Here is a 15,957-nt window from a genome sequence, read left to right on the forward strand (position 1 = left end):
ACACACACACATATATATGAGAACTACGACTATTATCAATAAAAAATAAAATCCATGAAGTCATGAACAATTATGTGTGATCTACCACCCTGAATCCTACCTTAGTATTTCACCATATAACTGGAAACTAGGAGATACGAAGCTTTTACAATACAATAAATGTAAAAATAAGAACTTCATACATGGAGAACATTGAGATGCTTTATTATTTATTTGAAATACCAGGTGAAGTCATTCTACAAAAATGTTAGTATGTAGGCCAGCATACCTAAAGTTTGTTTCTAATAAAAGTTAACCTAAGACACACTTGAAATATAATCATGCTCATGCATATGGAATGCTGGCATATTATGCTTCATTTATCTGAGACAATAAAAGAAGCTAGATTACCTCACAGATAACTGGACTTAAACATATAACAGAATCAATGCCAGAAATTTACAGATTAATCAATATCACCTAAAGATAGCATATCTGCAATGCAAATTTTTATGGCTAAAGATTAAACAAAGGAAAAACTTTCATCAAGAGAATGGGGAACTTAAACAATTTTCTCAAGATTTAAAATATTCTATTTCATGTATCTGTGGTTCATAGGGGAGGGGGAAAAAGGTTAATCAGATTTGTTGAAGATTTTTAGCTCTCACATGCCAAAAATTTGGTGTGGAAACTGTCAATGAATTACATATGGTTCAATGGATTAAAATTTTCCTGAAATACATACCTGTTTAAATATGATGCAAAAAGTGTGTAATAAAATGTGATTGGTATTTTTCAAGTTTGCAAGTATTTGAAAATTGTTGTTAGGTGCCGCTGAGTCGGTTCTGACTCATAGCAACCCTACGTACAACAGAACAAAACACTGCCCAGTCCTGCACCATCCTCATAATCGTTATAATGCTTGACCCTATTGTTGCAGCCACTGTGTCAATCCAACTCATTGAGGGTCTTCCTCTTTTTCATTGATCCTCTAACTTTACCAAGTATTATGTCCTTCTCCAGAACTGGTCCCGCCTGATAACATGTCCAAAGTATGTGAGACGAAGTCTCGCCATCCTTGCTTCTAAGGAGCATTCTGGCTGTACTTCTTCCAAGACGTATTTGTTTGTTCTTCTGGCAGTCCATGGTATATTCAATATTCTTCACCAACACCATAATTCAAAGGCATCAATTCTTCTTCCGTCTTCCTTATCCATTGCTCAGCTTCCGCATACATATGAGGCAGTTGAAAACACCATGGCTTGGGTCAGGCGCACTTTAGTCCTTAAAGTGACATCTTTGCTTTTTAACACTTTAAAGAGGTTTTTTGCAGTTGATTTGCCCAATGCAATGAGTACTTTGATTTCTTGACTGCTACTTCCATGGGCGTTGATTGTGGTTCAAGTAAAACGAAATCCTTGACAACTTCAATCTTTTCTCCGTTTGTCATGATGTTGCTTATTGGTCATTTGAAAATTAGTCTAAGATAATTTCAAAATTGATAATGCCTGTGTTCTTCCCAAATTTTGTAAAATATTGAGATAATATATGTAAAGCACTTAATAGCGCACCTGACATGCTGTATTAGCAATACAAGTTACTATTGTTATTACGCAGTCATTATTTTTAAAAAAGAGTCTTAATTTGTACTACTGTGAATTATGTGAAGGGTCTGGGGCCCAACAACCTGGGTTCAATTCCCCTCAGCACCACTTACTAGTTACGTGCTCTTGAGTTACTTGAACGATCAGTGTTTCCATTTCCTCTTCTTTAAAATAGGTGTATTAATGGCACCCACCTGAGAGGGTTGCTGTGAGGATTAAGTTAGTTAAAACACAAGAAGTAATTACAACAGTGCTAGGCACCCTGGAAATGCTCAGTGTCTGCTGTTATCATTTATAGCAGTGCCGCCCTTATATAATATAAAAAACCAAAACCAAACTTGTTGCCGTTGAGTCAATTTCGACTCACAGTGACCCTATAGGACAGAGTAGAACTGCCCCATAGGATTTCTAAGGAGTGGCTGGTGGATTCTAACTGCCAACTTTTTGGTTAGCAGCCCTTATATAATGCTAGCCACACAATGTAATTTTAAATTTTTAAATTTTCTAGTATTTACATTAAAAAAGCGAAAAGGTGAATTTTAATAAGTTTAATATATCCAAAACTTTTCCATATGTAATCTACATTAAAAATTATTAATGAGATATTTAACTATATTTTTTCTGTACTAAGTCTGGGAAATCCAGTGTGTATTTTATACTTCAAACACATTTTAATTTAGACCAGCCACATTTCAGGTGCTCGATAGCCACATGTGGCTAACATCTAATGTGTGGAGCAGTACAGACCTATTCTTTAAACTTCCAGAGTCACATAAGAGCTCAAAATGTAATGTATGTTTCTAACACTCTTTTTATCTTTTTATTTCATTCTTTAATAAAGATTTAAAACTATTCTGATCTTACCTCTTAAGAAAGTAAAAGAAATGAAAATTATTAACTAGGGGGTTTAATACTCTTGCAAAGGAAGTGGGTGTTATTGTAATTTCAACTAAGGTTATAAATTTCTCCTCCCAAACCCCCAACATTGTTTTGTTCCAAAGTAATATCCAAACACCTAACCCATTTCAGGAAAGTACTTTTATTAGCCAAGAATAAAAAGACTACCCTGAGGACTGAACAGAAAAAATACTAAACCTGGGAAATCTAAAGTAAAATGTATAACTTATATGGGTCAAATGTGAACGTGAAATATTGTGGGTCATGATGGTAAAAAAAGAAATTTCTCATATTAATCAAAATGAAAAACATAAACATAAGAAACAAATTCACCTGGATAAATCCTCCTAGATAGGCATTAGCTAAAATACTCTCAAGCTGAAGCTTCCTCAATCAGTGACTAAGATAGAGCCATAGGAAAAAAAAAATTTTACATTGGTTGACAAAACACATGTATCAAGGACAGGGACCCAGAGTACAGAGAAAATGGTGATCCCAGGGAGCAGATAACAGGGTAGAGAAATGGCAAAAGACCTGATATTTGGACCCTCTATCCTGACGGACACTCCAGATACTGGGCCCACATCCTATAAGTTTCTATTTATTATGGTCCCACTTCTCTACAACATCCAAGTGAATAAATGGGATTTTTAAGCAAGTGGTTCAAATGTCTTTCTCTCAGTTTCCCTGTTAATCTAAGTCTCCTTTGCTTTTCCTACTTCACCTGACTACTCTCTGGACTCTATCCACCTCAGGGTTCAACCCTCTCACCTATTTTCTTCTCTCTCCACACCTACAGACTGGGTGATCTCACGCATTCCGATAGCTTTAAATACCCTGTACACGCTGACAGCTTCTAAATTCATTTATCTCCAGCCCCAGCTGCTTCCCTGAACTGCAGGCTCATATACTCAGCTGCTCCCTATACAAGGCTACTTAGATATCCAAAAGGCATCTAAAATGTTAATAAATCTAAAACTCATCTCTATTTCTTTATCTCAGTAATTGGCACCTTCATCTACCAGAAGTGTTATTTTTATTCTTAACACTTAACACTAAATATAATAATTTGTTTAATGTCTGTTTCTCCCCCATAGAATGTAAGCTCTATGACAGCAAGCACTTTTATCACAGTATATAAGAACTTCATTGTCATTGTACGTTGCCACTGAGTCAATTCCAACTCATGGCGACCCCAAGTGTACAGAGTAGAACTGCTCTGTAGGGTTTTCAAGGTTGTGACCTTTCTGAAGTAGATTTCCAGGACTGTCTTCTAAGGCACCTCTGGGTGGGTGTGAACCATCAACCTTTCAGTAAGTAGTCCAGTGCTTAACCATTTGCACCACCCAGGAACTCCTATATAAGAACTAAACCAAAAAAAAAAAAAAAATCCATTACTGTCAAGTCAATCCCAAAGCATGGCGATCCTATTGGACAGAGTAGAACTGAAGCATAGGGTTTCCAAGGCTGTAAATCTTTACGGAAGTAGACTACTACATCTTTCTCCTGTGGAACAGTTGGTGGATTCGAACAGCCGAGCTTTCGGTTAGCAGCAAAGAGTTTAACCACTGCACCACCAGGGCTCCTTGTGTAAGGACTAAAGGGGATTAATTTAGTTTGTGTGAAAAGGGCAAGACTCCCAGCGGGGATATCTGGGATGAAGCCTGAATAACAAGATGGAGCCAATCATGAAAGGATATGGGTCAGGATGTCCAAAGCAAAAAAAAAAATGACAAATGCAAAGGTCTAAGTCCAGGAGAAGCTCATAGTAACACAGTAGGAGGAACGAAAGAAAGCCTGTGGGTCTCGAGAACAGGGAGAAAGAAGGAATGGGGGAGAAGGGTGTGGTTTCAGGGATTTAGGAATGGAGAATATCATGTCCAATGGCCTGGAGTCCAAAGAGACAAACTTAGTGCGGTTGGAGCAGAGACTCGGAGTCTTCAATAGGAACAGCAAAGAAGAGGTTCCCAAGATCTCTCCCAGAAGCCACATCTGAACATCCTATGCCTCTCCAGGGGCTTCTCTAGGTATGTTAGTATTCTATCAAAATAATTTTGAATGGCCAGGGCTAGACTTCTTTACTAACTACTATGGTAGCATTTGCCCAGCCAAGTGGTTGGTGTGACCTGAAGAGAGAGTAGTTCCTGGGGATACATTACTGTTTTAGTCATCTAGTACTGCTATAACAGAAATACCACAAGTGGATGGTTTTAATGAAGACAAGGTTATTTCCTCACAGTCAAAGTAGTCTAAAAGTCCAATTTCAGGGCATCAGCTCCAGGGGAAGGCTTTTTCTCTCTGTCGGCCTTCTTCTCTTCAGTGTTCCCCCGGACTAGGAGCTTCTCTGCGCTGGGACCCCAGTCCAAAGGATGTGCTCTGCTCCCGGCACTGCTTTCTTGATGGTATGAGGTCCCCCCTTCTCACTGCTCACTTCTGTCTTTTATATCTCAAGAGATTGCCTCAGGACACAATCCAGTCTTGTAGATCAGGTCCTGCCTTACTAACACAACTGCCACCCATCCTCCCTCATTAACATCACAGAGGCAGGTTTACAACATACAGGAAAATCACACAGTACCAGGAATCATGGCCCAGCCAAACTGATACACACATTTTTGGGGGGACATAATTTAAACCATGACAATTACCATGGAGTTTATATGGCTTAGAAGCACCTCCCAACACTCTTTGTCTTGGGGACAGTCTTAGAGGCTTTTCCCCAGGGCACCAGATCTATGATACTTTCTAAACAAAATCATTTATATAAATGCTACATCCTATGGAGACAAATTATTAAATTTCAAATAAAAATACACTTTAAAAAAAGCCTATGTCACCAATCAATATTGGATACTGAATTTTAAAGTAATAAATATTTTATTAAGACCAGTACAAAGGACTATTAAATGATTACTTACATTTTTGTGTCACTGAAAGGCTCTTTTCAGCATGGGCAAGTGATGGCTGGTGTCATTCAGCATTTTGATTTAGCAGAAAGAAAAATAATAAACTCAATACTTAAGAAATTTAGTAAGAAACTAGGAGGAGGTTCCATTTGTAAAATCAACGTTCCTTTGGGTTCCTTTTCTACAAATAGCCACTAGATCACCAAGATGATGTATTCATCTTACTAAGTATGGTGAATCATTGGTAACAAAAGAGAATTTGTTTAAACTGGGTAAGTACTAAGTGCTATCTTTCATCTTTATGAGATTTTATTTTTGTTTACTCACTGACTTGACATACTTAGGTTTTGATGAAACCAAACTAATATATAATAAACTTGATTTATAACTGGAAAAAGAAAACCAGAATAATTAAATGTCTTTATGATCAATTATAGAATTCCTTTACTTTTGCCTAGTACACATTTAAAATATTTCATTTCCTAAATGAAGCACTAATTTAAAATACAAATTCTTTGGCACACCTTCGCACAAAATTTGTTACAAGTTACAGTTTCATTTAGTTATAATAACCTCATATAGTTAATCAATATAATCATTAGATTTGTAATTGTGGTTATTATTTTGTATATAATCTTTATAGAAATGTAATAGACTGGGCTTTTATCTACAGTTTTTTTTCCCCTTTATTTTGCACCTTGGTTATTTCAGATCTTCTCTGAAACAATAGGTAAAGCTATCAAATCCCACAGTATGACTTCACTCATGAAAGCAGAATTTCTTCCTTACCCCAACATCAAAAACATGGCTGAAGGCAGAAATGAAGATTTTCAATACACTTATAGTAGGTGGTCCAATCTTCATCTCCACTGCTTATAAGACACACTACCACATTCCTTAGCTATTTCCTCTTCTTGGTCTCTGTCCTGTATTCTGTCATACCGGATGATCTCAAGATCCTGCTCATAACACATCCAAATCTATGAACTCAGTGTTCTTGATTCCTAAAGCCTGTCTCTTGGCTCAGCCAAATCTTAACCTCATCACCATCTGGACCAGTTCCACTGCCAAGCTCAGTACATTTTAACTCAGTGTCTTCTCTCTCATTCCTCTTTCTTACCAGTGAACCATCAACATAACTAATTCATGCTCACCCTCTCTATTCTATGGCCATCAGTACCCTCCTGCCTCAATTATCACTATACTCAGCCAGGATGCATTTTCTTATTATGCAAATCAACATCCCTTTAATTCAGCATCATGTCTTCTGTGCCAACCACCAATTTGAATCTTACTTCCCAAGTGCATTACTGCTCACAGTCCTAGGCTCTGACTATTACTAAAAAAATCCATGAAAATATGGTAACTAATTTTTCCTTGACGTATTTATGAGGTGTAATTTCACCTGGATCGCTGAGCAGTAAGTAGTCTCTATGTTTATTTTTCTCTTGTATAACATGCCCCTGGATATTCTAAACAATTTCTACAAACTTCTCTTCACAGCAAATGACCACTCCTTCCTAACACTATTCCCCCACTTGTCCAACCAACCAATTTACTGTTCCAAATTTAAACTATGTTTTCACCAATCGACTCTTCTTCTTCTCCCAGTGCAGAGGAAGACGTGTCTCTGCCACACTAGATTCTATCACATTTACTTAAGGAACTCAATCCAAAAAGTATTCCACTTCTCTTTTATGTTTTTCAGTCTCTTCTATTTTACTGGCTTTTCCCACTGAGGTCTCCTCAGTGCTATCAGAACATTCCCTGGGCCCTATTTCCTCCCATAATGAACAACACACTTTCTCATATTCTTTAAACTAATACATTTCCTAAAATTACAGCCCATGCTTCTTGTTGTATCGCTCTCCTTAATTATTTGCACAGGATTTGAATCAAGAGTCTCACCTTACCCAGAACCTTATATTCCCCAGGCTTCCATGCCACTTCCAACTCTTATTTCCATGTCTCTCTATCCACTCTTTTCCATTTCTGTCATCAATCCCCTTCCCGGGTCATAATTGCACATGCTACTCATTTCTCCCCGTAGAGACATGAGTAGAACCTGGACTTCTATCATGTAGCTCACACAGTTAGAGTGAATTATGTGTAAAGTGCTTAAAACAGTGCCCTGTTTAGCCTTCAAGATTCAGATTAAAGTCATTTCCACAAAAATGCTTTCTCTGATCTCCCCAGAAAGGTCAGTCTCCCATAATGGCTTATACGTATCAAGTACAGATCACATTTTATGCCTGTCTCTCTGATACTGGGACCAGATACATGGTAGGTATCTGATAGTTTCTAAAAAAAATACGGTCCGCTGCCCCTATTCCAGACATTTCTTCCTCACCTTATCTTACATGGTTGCCAGATTAATCCTCCCAAATCTCACATTAATCCTCTATAAACAAAAAACCAAAACCAAAACTGTTGCCATCGAGTTGATTCCAACTCATAGCACCCCTATAGGACAGACTAGAACTGCCCCATAGGGTTTCCAAGGAGTGGCTGGTGGATTCAAACTGCCAACCTTTTCGGTTAGCAGTTGAGCTCTTAATCACTGTGCCACCAGGGCTCCAATCCTCTATACTTCCATTAAAAAATTTCTGGCAATTCTCCCATTGCCTACAGAAAACACCGGAACTTCTTAGCCCAGCCCATAAAACCCCTATATATCTCCAACTACCAGCCAACCTTCTACTAATCCCTTCTAAGAACCAACACAATATCCCATATGCCTTATTCTTCAAATACATACTGTATTTTCTCTCACATTGTGGCCACTGTTCAAGCTCATTTATATGACTGCCACACCCTGGTGGTGTGAACCTTCCCTACTCAGGCCTATGTCATAAAGAATTATGACAAAGTTTCTTATGAGTCAAGTCCACTCTCTTCAAATTACTTTCCCTTATCACAGTAATCCCAAACTTGTGCTATACTCCTACAACATTTAGTCCACACTTGAGTTGTACAGCTATTTATGTGTGTATATAATTCTTCAAATGGATCATAAAGTCAGTAATATCAAAGATGTTGATTTTAAACAAGTTTGTAATTCTCACTATAACTGACAACCACTATCATTATCACCACTAACATTTATTTACTATATGCTAGTTTTTGCTCCAAATGATTTACAACAACCCCATTGAGTATACAATCCTATCTTCCACTATAGATGAGAACTCTGGGTCAAAATTTGAACATAATTGGTAGAAAACTACATTTTCGAGTGAAAAGATGTATTCCCAATAACAGGGTTCTGAGAGCTTTGCATAATACACATCTTGGCTGCCTTCCCCATTATCCTCAGCCTAGCAAAATCCTCCCAGTCTTCAAGACCTAACTCAAGAGGCAGGGCCAAGATGGCAGAGTAGTCAGACACTTCTGGTGGACCCTCTTACAACAAAGACCTGAAAAAACAAGTGATTTGATTATATATGGCAGTCTGGGAGCCCTGAACATCAAAGGCAGAGTTGAGGAACTGGACTGAGTGGCAGGGCGAGGAAGAAACGGTTTGGAAGCAGCAAGGAGTAGCCAAACCTGACCTGGGGAGAGACTGAGCCCTTCAGACCTGAGCAGCTCATGGGTGAGCGGTGAGGCAGGGAAGCGGCAGTGCTCGGGAGGAGCGTTTTCCACAACAGGAGAGACCCAGCACCACGGAGTCTACACCGACACCCAGAACCAGTGAGAAGCAGCCCTCATTGGCGAAAGATAAGTACTTGCGAACGGCTTACAACGCGGATCAAAAACAACGCCCCTTGGGGAAAAACCTCTCTCCCATTCACCCTCACCCCTCCCTGCTCTGCACTGGGTCCCGGACCAGCTTCAGCAATTGCCGAGTCCCCTGGGCTGGAAGTAGGTAGGATCCATCACACGCCCAGAGCCACTCTCCATGCCTTGGAGAGTGAACAAATTAACAAATGGGAAAAAAAACTGCCAGCTCCCCAAAACCAGGAACCCAGGGTAGGCATTGCTACTTTGCCTAGGCATAGGCATAAGGGATCCACGGACATTGGAGTGCCTTTCCCCCTGCAGAGACTTGTGCGGGCCCATTTCAACAGCGTAGGCCTTCACTACCACAGTCCAACAGGGTATATACCAGAACGCTAACTTCAACTGTTCCAGCTGTGAAGTGGCAGGTTCTTGACACTTGATACCACTCTGCTCTTCATCTATTCACATCAGGGGCCTGACGATTGATGGCTCCACCCACGCCACCTAGCCACTTGCGATAGGGGTCCATCAATAAGAGCTGCCCCCCAGTCCTTACAGCCAACAGCATTAGGTACTTACAGTCTGGCTGCAAAACCCACCCACCTACATGCGCTAAGGAACAAGGATATGCCTTCCTCCTGGACAATCAGGGGTGGCCATCAGCCTCTGCCTTGATCAGAGTGTGTCCCACTGCTGCACTTAGATGCCTGTGCCTATACCAATCACCCATGCCTGTCTAAGACTACAAGTCAGAGCCTACACCACACACTTGGTGGCTATCTACCTGGGCACCTGAGCTGAATCCATACAGAAGAAGTGAGCAGACTCCTGAGCTTACATTCCTAGTAACAGATCTAACCACCTAGTGACAGGACATTAGAGCTTCAAAAGTGCCAATAATCAAACTAGCTCATATGAGAAGCCTATTTGGCCATATCAAAACAAAACAAGAAGCTAGGACACAGTAGGCAACCATAAAATAAATAAATATAATAACTTACTGATGGCTCGGAGACAACAGTCAATATCAAATCACATAAAAAGGCAATCCATGATGACTTCAGCAAGCTCCCATAACAAAAAATCTAGACATTTTCCAGAGGAGGAAAATTCCTTGGAATTACCGGGCGCAGAATACAAAAGATTAATAGACAGACCTCTTCAAGAAATTAGGAAGGAAATTAAGCAAAATGCAGAACATGCAATAGAGGAAATTAAAAACATTAGAGAAGAGAATAATGACAAATTTAACAGTCTGCAAGAATCCATAGACAGACAGCAATCAGAAATCCAAAAGATTAACAATAAAATTTCAGAATTATACAACTCAATAGAAAGTCATAGGAGGAGAATTGAGGCAATGAAAGTCAGAATAGTGAGACTGAAGATAAAGCACTTGATACCAACTTATCTGAGGAAAAATCAGATAAAAGAATTAAAAAGAATGAAGAAATCCTCAGAATTATGTGGGACTCTATCAAGAAGAATAACGTACGAGTGATTGGAGTACCAGAACAGGGGAGGACAACAGAAAATACAGAGAGAACTGTTGAAGATTTGTTGGCAGAAAACTTCCCTGATATCGTCAAAGATGAGATGATATCTATCCAAGATGCTCACTGAGCCCCACATAAGGTAGATCCCAAAAGAAAGTCACCAAGACATATTATAATCAAACTTGCCAAAACCAAAGATAAGGAGAGAATTTTAAGAGCCGCTAGGGATAAACGAAAAGTCATCTACAAAGGAGAGTCAATAAGAATAAGCTTGGACTACTCAGCAGAAACTACGCAGGCAAGAAGGCAATGCGAAGACATACATAAAGCCTTGAAGGAAAAAAAACTGCCAGCCAAGAATTATATATCCAGCAAAACTGTCTCTCAAATATGATGGCAAAATTAGGGCATTTCCAGATAAATAGAAGTTTAGGGAATTTGCAAAAACCAAACCAAAATTACAAGAAATGCTAAAGGGAGTTCCCCAATTAGAAAATCAATAACCTCAGATAACAACCCAAGACTAGAAAACAGGACAGAACAACCAGATATCAACCCAGAAAGGGAAGTCACAGAAGTGAATCAAAGCTAAAACACTCAAACTAGGAAAACAGATGTCAATATGTAAAAGATGACAACATTAAAACAAAAAAAGAGGGACTTAAAAAATGTAGACATAGATTTTGCAAATGGAGAGGAAGTAAAGGCGATATAAAGAAATAAAAGACCATATACACTTAGAAAAATAGGGGTAAATATTAAGGTAACCACAAAGGAAACTTACAATCCTACAAGTCAAAACAAAACACTAGAAAAGTATAAAGACGCAGGAAATACAAAATCAACAGCAATGAAAAAGATGAGAAGAAAATACATACAGAAAAATGACTCAGCACAGAAAATTAAGTGGAACAAAGAAACTGTGAACAACACACAGAAAAGGACATCAAAATGACAGCACTAAACTCATACCTATCAATAATTACGCTGAATGTAAATGGAGTAATTGCACTAGTAAAGATACAGAGAATGGCAGATCGGATTAAAAAAACGTGATCCATCTATATGCTGCCTACAAGAGACACAGCTTAGACTTAAAGACACAAACTAAAATTCAGAGGATGGAAAAAAAATATATCAGGCAAACAACACTCAAAAAAGACCAGGAGTGGCAATATTAATCTCTGACAAAATAGACTTTAAAGTAAAATCTACCACAAAGGATAAGAAAGGACACTATATAATGATTAAAGGGTTAATAAACCAGGAGGACATAACTATAATAAATATTTACGCACAGGGCTCCAAACTACATAAAACAAACTCTAACAGCACTGAAAAGAGAGATAGACAGCTCCACAAGAGGAGCAGGAGATTTCAACACACCACTTTCGGTGAAGGACAGAACATCTAGAAAGAAGCTTAACAAAGAAACGCAAGCGTTAAATGTTACAATCAACCAACTTGATCTCATACACATATACTGAACACTCCACCCAATAGCAGCCAAGTATACTTTCTTTTCCAACGCACATGGAACATTCTCCAGGACAGACCACATATTAGGCCATAAAGCAAGCATTAACAGAATGCAAAGCATCAAAATATTACAAAGCATCTTTTCTGACCATAAAGCCATAAAAGTAGAAATCAACAACAGAAAAAGCAAGGAAAAAAATCAAACACATGGAAACTGAACAACACCTTGCTCAAAAACTACTGCGTTACAGAAGAAATTAAGGCTGGAATAAACAAATGCATAGAATCAAACGAGAATGAAAAGACATTCTACCAGAACGTCTGGGACACAGCAAAAGCAGTGCTCAGAGGTAACTTTATAGCAATAAATGCACACATCCAAAAAGAACGGGCCATAATCAAAACATTAACCCTACAACTGGACCAAGTAGAAAGAGAGCAGCAAAAGAAGCCCTCAGCTGCCAGAAGAAAGGAAATAATAAGAATTAGAGCAGAATTCAATGAAATAGAGAATAGAAAAACAATTGAAAGAGTTAACAAGACCAAAAGCTGATTCTTTGAAAAGATCAACAAAATTGATAAACCATTGGCCAAACTGACAAAAGAAAAACATGAGAGGAAGCAGATAACCTGTACAAGAAATGAGACAGGTGATACCACAACAGACCCAACTGAAATTAGAAGAATCATAACAGAATACTATAAAAAATTGTACTCTAACAAATTTGAAAACCTAGAGGAAATGGATAAATTTCTACAAACTCACCACCTACCTAAACTTACTCAAACAGAGGTAGAACAACTAAATAAACCCATAACAAAAGAAGAGATTGAAAAGGTAATTTAAAAACTCCCAATACAAAGAAGCCCTGGCCTGGATGGCTTCACTGGAGAAATCTACCAAACTTTCAGAGAAGAGTTAACACCACTATTACTAAAGGTATTTCAGAGCATAGAAAAGGAAGGAATACTCCCAAACTCATTCTATGAAGCCAGCATAAACCTGATACCAAAACCAAGTAAAGACACCACAAAAAAAGAAAATTACAGACCAATATCCCTCATAAATATAGATGCAAAAATCCTCAACAAAATTCTAGCCAATAGAATTCAGCAACATATCAAAAAAATAATTCACCATGATCAAGTGGGATTTATACCAGGTATGCAGGGATGGTTCAACATTAGAAACACAATCAATGTAATCCATCCCATGAATAAAACAAAAGACAAGAACCACACAATCTTATCAATCGATGTGGAAAAGGCATTTGACAAAGTCCAACACCCATTCATGATAAAAACTCTCAACAAAATAGGAATAGAAGGGAAATTGCTCATTATAATTAAGGGCATTTATACACAGCCAACAGCCAACATCAGACTAAATGGAGAAACTTTGAAAGCATTCGCCTTGAGAATGGGAACCAGACAAGGATGCCCTTTATCAGCACTCTTATTCAACATTGTGCTGGAGGTCCTAGCCAGAGCAAGTAGGCTAGAAAAAGAAATAAAGGGCATCCAAATTGGTAGAGAAGAAGTCAAAGTATCTCTATTTGCAGATGATATGATCTTATACACAGAAAACCCCAAAGAATCCACAAGAAAACTACTGGAACTAATAGAAGATTTCAGGAAAAGTTTCAGGATACAAGATAAACCTAGAAAAATCAGTTGGATACATTTACTCCAACAAACAGAACCTCGAAGAGGACATCACCAAATCAGTACCATTTACAATAGCCCCCAAGAAGATAAAGTACTTAGGAATAAATCTAACCAGAGACGTAAAAGATCTATACAATGAAAACTACAAGACACTACAGCAAGAAACCAAAAGAGACCTGCATAAGTGGAAAAACATATCTTGCTCATGGATAGGTAGACTCAACATTGTGAAAATATCAATTCTACCCAAGTGATCTACAGATACAATTCAATCCTGATCCAAATCCCACCAGCATTTCTTAACGAGATGGAGAAAAAAATCACCAACTTCATATGGAAAGGGAAGAGGTCCCGAATAAGTAAAGCATTACTCAAGAAGAAGAACAAAGTGGGAGTCCTCACACTACCTGATTTTAGAACCTATTATACCACCACGGTAGTCAAAACAGCCTGGCACTAATACAACAATAGATACATAGACCAATGGAACAGAATTGAGGATCGAGACATAAATTCATCCACCTATGAGCAGCTGATATTTGATAAAGGCCCAAAGTCCATTAATTGTGGAAAAGACAGTCTCTTTAACAAATGGTGCTGGCATAACTGGATATCCACCTGCAAAAAACTGAAACAAGATCCGTACCTCACACCATGTACAAAAACTAACTCAAAATGGAACAAAGACTTAAATATAAAATTGAAAACGATAAAGATCATGGAAGAAAATATAGGGATAATGCTAGGAGCCCTAATACATGGCATAAACAGAATATGAACCAGAAGTGACAATGCACAAGCACCAGAAGAGAGACTAGATAAATGGGAGCTCCTAAAAATCAAACACTTATGCTCATCAAAAGGCTTCACCAAAAGAGTAAAAGGACAACCCACAAACGGGGAAAAAAATTTTGGCTATGACAAATCCGATCAGCGTCTAATCTCTAAAATCTACAAGATACTGCAAAACCTCAACAACAAAAAGAAAAAACCCAATTTAAAAATGGGCAAAGGATATGAACAGGCACTTTGCCGAAGAAGATATTCAGGTGGCTAACACATGAAGAAATACTCACGATCATTAGCCATTAGAGAAATGCAGATCAAAACTACAATGAGATATCCTCTCACCCCCAACAAGGCTAGCATTAAGCCAAAAAACACAAAATAATAAATGCTGGAGAGGGTGTGGGGAGACTGGAACACTTATACACTGTTGGTGGGAATGTACAATGGTACAACCACTTTGGAAATTGATACGGTGCTTCCTTAAAAAGCTAGAAATAGAAGTACCATGTGATCCAGCTATCCCACACCTTGGAATATACCCTAGAGAAATAAGAGCCGTCAGATGAATAGATATATGCACACCCATGTTCACTGCAGCACTGTTCCCAACAGCAAAAAGATGGAAACAACCTAAGTGCCCTTCAACAGACGAATGGAAAACAAATTAAGGTATATCCACACAATGGAATACTACGCAATGATAAAGGACAACCATGAAGCCATGAAACATCTTATAACATGGAGGAAGCTGGAGGTCATTTTGCTGAGTCAATTTAGCCAGTCACAGAAGGACAAATATTGTATAAGACCACTATTATAAGAACTCAATAAAAGGTTTAAACACAGAAGAAAACATTCTTTGATGGTACAAGGGTGGAGAGGGAGGGTGAGCGTTACTTACTAACTAGATAGTAGATAAGAATTATCTTAGGTGAAGGGAAGGACAGCACACACTACAGGGGAAGTCAGCACAATTGGACTAAACCAAAGCTAAGAAGTTTCCTGAATAAAATCAAACACTTTGAGGGACAGAGTAGCAAGAGTAGGGTTCTGGGGACCATACTTTCAGGGGACATCTTGGTCAATTGGCATAACAAAGCTTACTAAGAAAATGTTCTGCATCCTACTTTGGTGAATGGCGTCTGGGGTCTTAAAAGCTTGCCAGTGGCCTTCTAAGATGCATCAATTGTTCCCAACCACCTGGAGTAAAGGAGAATGAAGAACACCAAAGACACAAGGAAAGTAGTAGCCCAAGGGACAGAAATGGCCACATAAACCAGAGACTTCATCGGCCTGACACTAGAAGAACTAGATGGTGCCCGGCTACCACCAATGACTGCCCTGACCGGGAACACAACAGAGAGTCCCGGATGCAACAGGAGAAAGGTGGGGTAAAGAACTCAAATTCTAGTAAGAAGA

General features: G+C 38.6%; 1 protein-coding gene across 1 annotated transcript in view; it reads right to left on the reverse strand.

Annotated features, from left to right (window-relative positions):
- The window catches only part of ARHGAP42 (Rho GTPase activating protein 42), a 313,582-nt gene that overhangs the window by 186,867 nt on the left and 110,758 nt on the right, over positions 1–15,957 (reverse strand). The window lies entirely within an intron of this gene.

The sequence above is a fragment of the Trichechus manatus genome, unplaced genomic scaffold, assembly GCF_000243295.1.
Source record: "Trichechus manatus latirostris isolate Lorelei unplaced genomic scaffold, TriManLat1.0 scaffold00148, whole genome shotgun sequence".
Classification (NCBI taxonomy): Eukaryota; Metazoa; Chordata; class Mammalia; order Sirenia; family Trichechidae; genus Trichechus; species Trichechus manatus.